The following is a 12871-nucleotide window of genomic DNA, read 5'->3' as shown; positions in this document are numbered from 1 at the left end:
CGGTGTCTTCAGAGGAGCAAGAAAAAACGCAGGTCGCAATAAATACAATCACACACAAAAAAGGGTAGACATTAAAAGGAAACATTCTGGTTCAACAACATTTCTGTTCTAATGTATGTTTCTTCATAAATATTTGCAATAGGGTCTTCAAGCGAGCAGGAAAAGGCAGCTCCTATCACGTGCAAGAATACAAGTACAGAAAGACTAGACTGCTAAGTAGGACAGGTTCACGCAGCTCTGACATCTACTGCTTCGGTCTGTTCATCGAAGGGCGGGGTTTATTTCCCGGAGACGGTGGAAGAGCTGGAGACACAGAAATTCTATGGGATATCAACCAGTCATACAGCACCGGAGCCCGAGGACGCGCTGTCAGGATCCCGTTTGATTGGGGCACTGCGGACAGGTGAAATATCCCCGCCCTTCATTTCCCCTATGATAGCTATAGACCTTTTATTTACAAATTGTACCAAGGCTGTACAGTGTATATAGCCCCACTGTAGGGTGGGACAGCCCTGTGTCATCAGTGGTTTCTGTGAAACATATGCCCCCTTCGACGCTACAGACCTCTCCCCAGCCGCTGACCGCCTGTACGAGTGTCACTCACTTCCCCTTTGGGTAGCAAACAGCCCCGCTCCCAACACAAACACATATATATTTATATATACACCACACGTAGAGGGGCTTAGACCCCCCCCCCCCCCCCTCGCTGGGCTTTGGCAACCTGGATTGCAGAGCATCAGTGCGTTGTAGACACCCCCGCGCCCCAATGGGATGGGATGTAAACACTACCTCTGTAGTGATCCAATATACCCCACGGTCTCCCAATTTATTGCATAGCCCACCCTCAGTCATACCACTGAATTGCAGAGCCCCTAGGGGGGGAGATACAGTACTTTGACGTGTGCGCTTCAGCTGCCCCGTTCCACCTGACAACACCTCACCACCGCAAGGGTTGCAGACTGCCCAGTCCCTTCACCATCTTTCAGTGTAGACTCGGAGCTCTTTCAGTCTGTGGGTGGGCTGCAGATGCGTTAACCCATTTTCAGTTTCTTCGGACACAGTCCGCCTCCTTTGATATTCCACATCCCAAAGTGGTAGACCAGTACAAGTATACACCCTGTCCTCGTACCCGAGCGTATATCATCAGCGATCACCCATAATTGCATTCCCGGAACGCTTCTATGTTTGATGACACCTTGTAGGGTTGTAAAATGTATCGAAACATCTTTTAACGAGAAGACCCTTGAGAACTGGGAACAGTTTAGATTAGACCCCAGCCCCATAATGTATTGAAAAAGCCCACAGTTACTATTCTGCTAGTGATAAACTGTAAATTCATGTTGTATTGGAGCGCATGCCCTTTCAACATGTACAACAACCCTGAATGCTTATGCAAATGCGCATTGCACGAATGTAAAGGAACAGGTTGGTTTTGTCGTCAGGCTGTTCAAGGGTGTTTGTTGCTCTTTTCACCCACAACCGTCTCTGGTTTGCTTGCGTGGGTGGTTGTCCGTAGGAGTACCCTGTATATCCTGTCTGGGGGACTGGTGGTGAGCAGTGCCATTGATTCTCTTAATGTAATCTGCTCAGAAGTCTGTGGCAAGTGCTATTAATTGCTGGGGCACTAAATACCATGGCTGCGAACCCTTCAATCAACTAAATGCCTTTTTAACCACCACCAGAAAGTCCCTACCCCTTTATCTCTCTCTTGCAGGTATCTGCATTCTCGCTTTGTGGCGGTTTTTATGTTTTTTTCTTCCTCCTTTTTCCTCCTGAGTTTTTCCCGCTCTCGATCAATGTCTGATAAGGAAAATTAACTGCGCATCCCCAAAAATTAGTGCCGGGGCCCCCACCGGCTCAAATTAAGCATTGCATGTAATGTACTGTTAGTGTTGTCTCTTGAACTGTTTTCCACATCTAGTCTACCCTCTCGAGTGGCCACACCCGGGTAAAGTTCTCTGTCAACAGGCTGTGAATGCCGTGCGCATTGTGATGGTCACATCCTTGGGAGAATAGGGGAAGGCTTGTTTTACTGTTGTGCTTTTAGTAGTGTAAATTAACATTGTTGTTTAGCCCTGCTGTACTGCACGGATATAGAGTGTGTCTGGCTGTGCTGCGATGATGCAGTGTGTGCCGGAATATAATTTAATATTTGCCTTTACTTTGGGTTGTGCGACTATGTTTACAAAATACATTTTTAATACCTTCACCGATCGTGAAAAATACCTCATTTTTCTTCTGCGTGCTTTTCTTGGGCTCAATGAAAATGTTACTATTGACCATAACAACTGTTGTACTGGAGAGGTTCCAGTTCGAATCAAGAGCAACGAACATTGATTTGTCAACTTTTTTGTTAAAAAACCAATTGAAGTTAAAAGAAAATAGCAATAGCTAAACATAATTGCAATTCCTTGTTCTGATTTGTTTCTGGTAACTGTGCTGCTGCTCTTCCGGTTGTTTTTGAGCAGCCAACCCCCACCTTCTCTTCCTCAGCCTTAGTCCCTTAGCATTTGATGAACTAGTATTTGCTGGTTTGGCGATATGTGGTCCATAGCATCAACAGTGGTTCCAGCTTGTGGTCTGGATGTTGGTAGTCAAGGGCAGTTCTTGCCGGTCCTCTACTGGCTGGCTTCAGGGAAGGTGATTCAAGTAAATCTTTTTGGTTTTTATGCTTGATTTTATTCACACATGTTATGGAATTTGGACTTCTCAGTTTGAAATAGATACCCTTTCTACCCACGTTACCTACATTTTTTTTTTTTTTATATATATATTTTTAGATTTCTATTTTATTTTAGTTATTGATACATTGTTTGTATGCTACGATTGTGTGTGTGTGTATATATATATATATATATTCACTGAAAAAACCATAGGTTTCACACACGTTATAGTTAGGAATTAGCATTTAAAAAACCTTGCAAATTCACTGAAAAAACCATAGGTTTCACACATGTTATAGTTAGCGGAAATTTTACTGATAAAAAACCAATGAAATTGCCCCGTTATAGTTAGTGCTGGCAACTATAACTCACGCGACCGCAATCCTCTGCTGATGCTAATACTGTATTTAGACACTTATTTGCCCATGTCTTCTTCCATACATTTTTAGCTATACATATATTACAAATATTTTTTTTTCATAAAGACACATATGTCATCAGCAGAAGATTGCGGTCGCGTGAGTTATAGTTGCCAGCACTAACTATAACGGGGCAATTTCATTGGTTTTTTATCAGTAAAATTTCCGCTAACTATAACATGTGTGAAACCTATGGTTTTTTCAGTGAATTTGCAAGGTTTTTTAAATGCTAATTCCTAACTATAACGTGTGTGAAACCTATGGTTTTTTCAGTGAATTTGTACGGTTTTTTAAATGCTAAGTGACTTTATGCCATTCGTGGCGTGCGCGCCCACTTAACGCAGTTCGTTCCGTGCGCGCACGGTGCGCTTCGCGCACCGTGCGCGCACAGTGAGCACACGGTGCGCTTCGCGCACCGCGCACCCACTTTACGCAGTTAGTGCCGTGCCCACGTTACGCTAGATGGGCCATGTACGCACGATGCGCTTCGCGCACCGTGCGCACATGGAGGACATATTATGCGCTTCCTTGTGATAGGTAATCTGTTGAAATTTTTTGGGAAATTTCTGTGCTCTGATAAGCCATGCACAAATGGTGGCCTTCGGCCACCATTTGCACAAGGGGTGGAGAAAGTGTGGATAGTGTTTTTTTTATTTTTATTTTTTTACCGTACGCTTACGGTAAGCGTACGGTAAGCGTACCCCGCGAAATTGCCGAAAAAAAAATAATGCCGTTTTTGCTCTTGGGGGATGTTTGGGGACTCCCTCAACATGACTATGTGAGAGGGAGTTGTCAAAACATCCCCGTAACATGTTTTTGGCCATCATGTTTGATACATAACACTCAGTGCGGTAGACAAAATGGCGGACGCCGCTTCCTGGTTTCTGCCGATTCGAATGTTTACTAAGATCTAAGAGCCAATCAGAATCGCGCTCGCGCACGCCACCGTACGCTTACCGTAAGCGTACGGTAAGCGTACCGTAAGCGGGCTCAGATATATATATTGATTTAAAGGCTATTTTCTCAGAATCTACTGAACAGATTTACACCAAACCTACAAAAGGCACTTCCTTGACCTAGGGACTACCTCTCTGCCAAATTTCTAGTAATTCTGTTCAGCCGTTCGGGCTGTAGCTCGTTCTAAAGGTCCTATGGAAAAATGCATGGGAAAAACGCGTTTTGGGACCCCCCTTTTATCTCAGCCCCCGCTTGACGAATCCCCCCGAGACTTTCAGGGTAGGAGCGGAGCGTAGCGCCCCACCTATTTTGAGAAATTCGCGAGGATTCGTCGACCGGCGCCAAAGTTATTCAAAATAGAATGTTGAGGTTTTCCTATGGAAACGTGGTCCTAACTATAACTACCTACTGGCGACCGCCAGTAGGTAATATATCTATATATATATATGTGTAAGTTTGTGTGTGTGTATATATGTAATGTATGTGTGTGTGTGTATATATGTAATATATATTTATTTATTAATTCAATGAAAAAACCAAAGGCTACAGGGATGTTATAGTTAGAAAATAGAAATTAAAAAACCTTAGAAATTCAGAAAAAACCCAAAGGTTACAGGGATGTTATAGTTGGGCTGACATTTCGCTGTACAAAACCGGTTCAATTCAGCAGTTCTAGTTAGCCGAGCTATCTATAACTCGCGCCCCCGCAATGCACTGCTTATGACCTCACATATTACATCACTCATGACATGGGCAGTGACCATAGACTTCTTTATAAATGTCTTCAGCAAAAATTGCTGAACGTAATTATACCAAATTCAGCAGGAAACTAGATCTTAGGCTGCAGATTGTGTGTTTTTGTGATTTGGTTTAAATATGTTCAGTAGTGTTTTTAGAAATGAAGGGTGAAAAATATTTGTCTGGACGGTTGGGTCCTCAAGAGGCTTGAGAAAGGCCCCCCTCCCGAGCTATTATAAGCCCCGGGGAGCCCACTCCCAGAGGTAAAATGCCAAAAAGGGGAGGCGGCCAATCGGCTCCCACCCAAGCCTTCAAAGGCCCTGGGGACCCCATCCCCTAGGGCTGATATATTTAATGCAGGGTGGGCGCTCGGCCACCCTCCCGAGCCATTGAAGGCCCAACCCCGGGACCGATTTAATAAAAGGGGAGGAGGGCTGCGCAGTCCCCCTCCCTGAGCCTCTTGAGGTCCCAGCGATCTCTTCCCCGGGGCTGCTAAATGTTTTGAAATGGATGGGGGGGGGCACATGCTCCATCTCCCTGAGCCTTCTATGGCCCCAGGGCCCCCACCTTCTGGGGCCAGTCCACATACTGTGTCCTGAGGAGCCCACCAACGCAGTAGTTTCCCTCCCTACACTGGTGCTAGCAGGGGAACCTGTGTTTTCTCCCACCTGGCAGGAGCATTTTTAAAACTCCGTCAAATGGGAGCGAAAATCTGTGTTCTCCCAATTGGCAGGAGCTTTAAAAATTCTCCTGACGGCTGGGAGCAGACGTTTGAGCTGTGTACCTGCCTGCATTGATGCGGGCAGGGAAACATATCAAGAGATAGCGGCTGCCTGGAGGATGCTTCATATATATTTGGTTCCTGTGGGTGAAGCAATGCCGGCTCCTGCAGCATGCGGGTAGCCATTAGGGCCACAGGGACACTGGAACTCTCTCTCTCCCCTGCAGCCCCTAACGTATGTTTGGTGGGTGCCCTGACTGGGTATCAGCGCATCAACCTATTACAATGAGAGGCCCTAGGAATGGAGTCCCCGGAGCCAACATAGGCTCTGGGGGGATGAGGGGGTGAAGGAGACGTGCAGCCTCCTCCCCTATTATGTACATTTTGGCCCATACGATTGAGCTCCCCAGGGCCTATAATGGCTCAGGGAGAGGGGCGCCTCCGCTCCCCTCATCTTTACAACAAAAAAACCAAAAGTCCCTGGAGGACTGTGTCCCCAGTGCTATAATAGGCTTGTGAGCCCCACCCCCCCTCTTTAAAATGGAAAATTGTCCTGGGGCATGGGGTTCCTGGGCCTAAAGAGGCTCAGAGGTGGGCCATGCACCCCATTATATATATATATATATATATATATATATATATATATATATATATATATATATATATAATCTCCCCCTAATTAGCTCAGGTACAGGGAGGCGCGGCGTGTCCCATATATATATATATATATATATATTCCCCAAGTCCATAGGTGGCTCGGAGGAGGGGAGCACCACGGCCCCCGCGACAGTGCTGGGGGATGGGGACCCCAGGGACTAATGAGGCTTGAGGGGGGGAGGTCAGCGCATCCCTCCTCCTCTAAAAAAAAAAAAAGAAACTGCTCTGGGATCCCAAAGCCTTTTTGAGGCTCTGGGAGGGGGGCTGCTTAGCCCCCACTCACCTTCTTCATAAGATTTGGCTCCGGGGGTGTGCTCCCTAAGGCCTACTATGGCCCCGGAAAGGGGGCCGCGCCCCCTCCACTAAAAAAAAAAAAAGGCCATGGTGTCCCCGGGACCTAACAAGGCTTGGGGAGGGGGCACCTCCTGTTTTGTATTGGTATCGTCACAGGTAAAAGGATTGCTGGGGCCTATTAAGGCTCAGGGAGGGGGGTGTGCTGCCCCCTCCCCTTTTTAGATCTCACTTACGCAGCAGCAGCGCACATGCGCTACATAGGAGGACCTTTAGCCGTCGTTCAGCTCTTTTTCAAAGCACATACTCGTGTTTGTGGCGGCATACAGCTTGCGGGAGAGCGCAGCGGTGCGCCACAAGCACAACTATGTGCTTTGAAAAAGAGCAGACTGCTCTCACCAGCGCGCGCGCACCACTCGCGAGTGCATCCCTCTGCCTCTCTCTTCCACTGCAGCCTGAAAGTACAAGCAACTTGCTCATAGTGTCAATCAAGTTACCTGCCTTTCCCACGCCACATCACGGCACCCAATGAAACAACCGTTCGTTTCCTTAGCCCGCCTAGCCATCGGCCAATAGCCTCTGCTGAAAGACTACAGCGGTGCTCTTCAACAGCAGAGTCATGGCGTCACTCGTTTTCAGGATGGGACTTGTTAGTCGCAGGAGCTTCTCGTGAGTTTTCATATTTGACTGACAATTGTGGGCGGAAGTGATGCTTTACTTTGCCCCTGATATTGGCCTCGCCTCTCATACTGTTAAATCCGTGAAATACTGTTGAAGCGCGCAGGGTCGCAGTGTAAAACGCAGTTTACGACAATCTGTTTACACTGTACAGTGCTTCAAGGGGCATGGTTCTAGTTCGCGCTCCTCTACCCTACAGGCGGGGCTATGGCTCACGCAGGCTTCGTCAAAAGACCAATAGAATAACCTTTAATGTAGATGACGTGGAGTTGGTGTAATTTGCAGCAGCATCACTCAGCACCACCACAGCATCTCTCAGGGCCACCACAGCATCTCTCAGGGCCACCACAGCATCTCTCAGGGCCACCACAGCATCTCTCAGGGCCACCACAGCATCTCTCAGGGTCACCACAGCATCTCTCAGGGCCACCACAGCATCACTCAGGGCCACCACAGCATCACTCAGGGCCACCACAGCATCACTCAGGGCCACCACAGCATCACTCGGGGCAACCACAGCATCACTCAGCGCCACCACAGCATTACTCAGCGCCACCACAGCGTCACTCAGGGCCACCACAGCGTCACTCAGGGCCACCACAGCGTCACTCAGGGCCACCACAGCGTCACTCAGGGCCACCACAGCGTCACTCAGCGCCACCACAGCGTCACTCAGCGCCACCACAGCATCACTCAGCGCCACCACAGCATCACTCAGCGCCACCACAGCATCACTCAGGGCCACCACAGCATCACTCAGGGCCACCACAGCATCACTCAGGGCCACCACAGCATCACTCAGGGCCACCACAGCATCACTCAGCGCCACCACAGCATCACTCAGCGCCACCACAGCATCACTCAGGGCCACCACAGCATCACTCAGGGCCACCACAGCATCACTCAGTGCCACACAATATCACTCAGCACCACCACAGCATCACTCAGTGCCACAACAATATCACTCAGCACCACCACTCAGCACCACCACAAGATCACTCAGCACCACCACAGCATCACTCAGTGCCACAACAATATCACTCAGCACCACCACTCAGCACCACCACAAGATCACTCAGCACCACCACAGGATCACTCAGCACCACCACAGGATCACTCAGCACCACCACAGGATCACTCACACCTCCACAGGATCACTCACACCTCCACAGAATCACTCGGCACCTCCACAGGATCACTCGGCACCTCCACAGGATCACCCGGCACCTCCACAGCATCACCCGGCGCCACCACAGCATCACCCGGCGCCACCACAGCATCACCCGGCGCCACCACAGCATCACCCGGCGCCACCACAGCATCACCCGGCGCCACCACAGCATCACCCGGCGCCACCACAGCATCACCCGGCGCCACCACAGCATCACCCGGCGCCACCACAGCATCACCCGGCGCCACCACAGCATCACCCGGCGCCACCACAGCATCACCCGGCGCCACCACAGCATCACCCGGCGCCACCACAGCATCACCCGGCGCCACCACAGCATCACTCGGCGCCACCACAGCATCACTCGGCGCCACCACAGCATCACTCGGCGCCACCACAGCATCACTCAGCGCCACCACAGCATCACTCAGCGCCACAGCAATATCACTCAGTGCCACAACAATATCACTCAGCACCACAAGAGGGCAACCACAGCATCACTCAGCGTCACAACAGCATTTCTCAGCCCCACCAGAGCATCACTCAGCCCCACCAGAGCATCACTCAGCCCCACCAGAGCATCACTCAGCCCCACCAGAGCGTCACTCAGCCCCACCAGAGCGTCACTCAGCCCCACCAGAGCGTCACTCAGCCCCACCAGAGCGTCACTCAGCCCCACCAGAGCGTCACTCAGCCCCACCAGAGCGTCACTCAGCCCCACCAGAGCGTCACTCAGCCCCCCCAGAGCATCACTCAGCCCCACCAGAGCGTCACTGAGGGCCACCACAGCGTCACTCAGTGCCACCACAGCGTCACTGAGGGCCACCACAGCGTCACTGAGGGCCACCACAGCGTCACTGAGGGCCACCACAGCGTCACTGAGGGCCACCACAGCGTCACTGAGGGCCACCACAGCGTCACTGAGGGCCACCACAGCGTCACTCAGGGCCACCACAGCATCACTCAGCGCCACCACAGCATCACTCAGCGCCACCACAGCATCACTCAGCGCCACCACAGCATCACTTAGTGTCACAACAATATCACTCGGCGCCACTGCAGCATCACTCGGCGCCACCGCAGCATCACTCGGCGCCACCGCAGCATCACTCGGCGCCACCGCAGCATCACTCGGCGCCACCGCAGCATCACTTAGTGTCACAACAATATCACTCGGCACCACCACTGCATCACTTAGTGTCACAACAATATCACTCGGCACCACCACAGCATCACTTAGTGTCACAACAATATCACTCGGCACCACCACAGCATCACTTAGTGTCACAACAATATCACTCGGCACCACCACAGCATCACTCAGTGTCACCACAGCATCACTCAGTGTCACCACAGCATCACTTAGTGTCACCACAGCATCACTTAGTGTCACCACAGCATCACTCGGCGCGACCGCAGCATCACTTAGTGTCACAACAATATCACTCGGCACCACCACTGCATCACTTAGTGTCACAACAGTATCACTCGGCACCACCACAGCATCACTCAGTGTCACCACAGCATCACACAGTGTCACCACAGCATCACTTAGTGTCACCACAGCATCACTTAGTGTCACAACAATATCACTCGGCACCACCACAGCATCGCTCAGTGTCACCACAGCATCACTTAGTGTCACCACAGCATCACTTAGTGTCACCACAGCATCACTCGGCGCGACCGCAGCATCACTTAGTGTCACAACAATATCACTCGGCACCACCACTGCATCACTTAGTGTCACAACAATATCACTCGGCACCACCACAGCATCACTCAGTGTCACCACAGCATCACTTAGTGTCACCACAGCATCACTTAGTGTCACCACAGCATCACTTAGTGTCACCACAGCATCACTCGGCGCGACCGCAGCATCACTTAGTGTCACAACAATATCACTCAGCACCACCACTGCATCACTTAGTGTCACAACAATATCACTCGGCACCACCACAGCATCACTCAGTGTCACCACAGCATCACTCAGTGTCACCACAGCATCACTTAGTGTCACCACAGCATCACTTAGTGTCACAACAATATCACTTAGTGTCACAACAATATCACTCGGCACCACCACAGCATCACTCAGCACCACATCAGTATCACCTTAGCACTAGTACACCACCACATCATCACTCAGCAAGACCTGAGTATCATTCAGCATCACCTCAGCATAGTCTCCGCACCAGTCACCACCACCACCACTACCACCTCCGCATCACTCATCACCACTTCAGCCTGCTCTCGGAATCTGGCATCTGTTGATTCTCCCCTAGCGTCTGGCCGCTGTTAGTGTTATAATACAAGTACTAGTTCCCAACCTTCACCCTCCGATTGTTTTTGCCCCCTCAAAAAAAAGCTTTAACAAACAACCTTTGGAAACAAGTTGCCAGCATTGCAAGAACAAAAGAAAACTGAAGAAATGTTTTATTGTAAATACTTTTTTTAATATGGTCGTTCAGTTGTACATAATGCCTTCTTGGTCATATATAAGGTAACAAAAAATGCTTCTGACACATTTTTATTATAACTTTTCAGCATGCTGCACAGCAGCCACACTTCTCTACAGCACAGCTTGAAGACATTGGCAAAGTCAATAGCTTTGGCCAAACACTTATAAGGCCCCAAAGGCGAGACCTATTGGCTATGCCAATGATTGTTTTTTCTTGTATTTGGCCCCAGATGGGATCTCTGAGACCAACCTTGTGCTGAGCAGGGCAAAGGACATTTGCGGCAAGTAGTTGGCTTTACGTATGGTAATAAAATATTACTTTATGTTTAAAAAGAAACATTTAAATTCACTGAAAAAAACAAAGGGTAATGTTATAGTTAGGTGTGATAAAAATATCTTTTTTGTTTAAAGAAAACCCCCAAAAACCTTAAAAATTCGCTTAAAAAACAAAGGCTAAAGTAATGCTATAGTTGGGTGAATATATCAGTGACAACATTGATATTTTGAACTTGAAAAAACACAGACATTTGTTAGCAGAGCTAACTATAACTTGCGCCCTCGCCATGCGCTGCTAATGACCACGCATATTAAATCACCCATGACATGTTCTTTAACCTCATTTAGCACATCACTGATGACGTCATTGATGACCACTAATACCATCCAGACCTCTTTGGCACACATTGCTCTATAAACGGGTATGGCATTAGAGCCATGCAAGTAGCGACAAAATAGCTCAAAGTAATATGACGCATCATTGATGCCATAACAGCTGCAACTCCCTCAGGTGTAGCAAGCATGTGTTATGTGCAACATTGACCCAATGTTAATGTGAACTGTGCTTCACAGGTAGCCTAGTTCACATTAAATTAAAAATCAACCACAGATAATTGTGAAACCCTCATTGCACATGGTGTTCAATATGTATACGACTGTTCAGAGAAAGCCAAGTTCCTCAAAATACTCAATGTCTGTTCCAAAGTTATTTCCTTACTACGGACAGGATTTAGCTGTATCAAACTCCTGACAGTCACCGAACTTACATTGAGAAATTAAGTTGATATGAGCAGAAAAGTGGGTATTGTAAACCGTATTCACTCTAGGGAGAGAGTTTACTCTGTACCACACTGTTTGCAGACAGTGAAACTCTCATGAGAAATACACTACATAGTATTGAAAAGTATCTATTAAGATCAGTGTGCACTCTAAGCTAGTCTTGGCAAAAAGTACACTATTCACTTAAAATACCTAAGGTCTGAAGGTGCTAATAATCATACTACCTGCAGTCTTACACGTTGGTAAAACTGTACAGATAGCCCGTCTCTCATACCGTCTACCCCTCTTCCTCTCCCTTCTCACTCCCCCTCTTCCCCCATCCGCTCTATTTGTCTCCCCATCTCGCTCTTTAATGTGTATGTAACGTGTAATTATTATCATTGTTATAACATTGTTGAACCTTATGTAAAGTGCTCTGATACCTACAGGTCTAGCCAGCGCTATATAAAACTCATTAAGTAAATAAATAAATCTTCTGAAGCAAAAGAAGCACATATACCTGGTGCACAATGTCTTCTATGTTATGTAGAAATTGTCATGCTGAGACGATTATGTCTAGTATCTCAAGGCTGCTTACAATATTTAGTATGTAGTACATAGAATCTTTGTTTTGTTGCAAACTTTTTTTTGCAGAGCCAAAAAACTTGTGTGTAACATGCTGGACACAAGTCGTCAACTGTCACCAGCACACAGGGTTACTCTTTAGTGCAAAGATTTATAACGTGTTCAGTGCCTCTACACAACTGTGATGTGTTAGGAGTACATGAGTTTTATAAACACTAACACCCATTTGCTGGACACAGGCTGTACATTATTTGGTAGACAAGTACTATAGTACTTGCCCTCCACTATGTAAACTATAAAACAAACTAACACACTCATTGGCTGATGTCATCAGTGGTCATAGAACATGTTAGGAATGATGCAGTATGTGAGGTCATAAACAGTGCATGGCAGGGGCGCAAGTTATAGTTAGCTCTGCTATTTAGAACTAGTGAATTTTTGTGTATTTTTTTTTTTTAAAGATCAATACGTTAATGTTTTCACTGACGTATA

The 12871-nt window shown here is 48.0% G+C and overlaps 1 protein-coding gene across 1 annotated transcript in view; it reads left to right on the top strand.

Annotated features, from left to right (window-relative positions):
• The first annotated feature begins 263 nt into the window (after positions 1-263).
• LRSAM1 (leucine rich repeat and sterile alpha motif containing 1) overlaps positions 264-12871 on the top strand; it is a 390590-nt gene continuing 377982 nt past the window's right edge. Inside the window, exon 1 of the mRNA XM_085610452.1 lies at positions 264-403. The gene's annotated coding sequence lies outside the window, so the exon portion shown is untranslated. The remainder of the gene's footprint in view (positions 404-12871) is intronic.

The sequence above is a fragment of the Triturus cristatus genome, chromosome 1_2 (assembly GCF_964204655.1).
Source record: "Triturus cristatus chromosome 1_2, aTriCri1.1, whole genome shotgun sequence".
Lineage (NCBI taxonomy): Eukaryota > Metazoa > Chordata > Amphibia > Caudata > Salamandridae > Triturus > Triturus cristatus.
The sequence above is the reverse complement of the archived record's forward strand: the minus strand, read 5'-3'. Positions and strand labels throughout refer to the sequence as shown.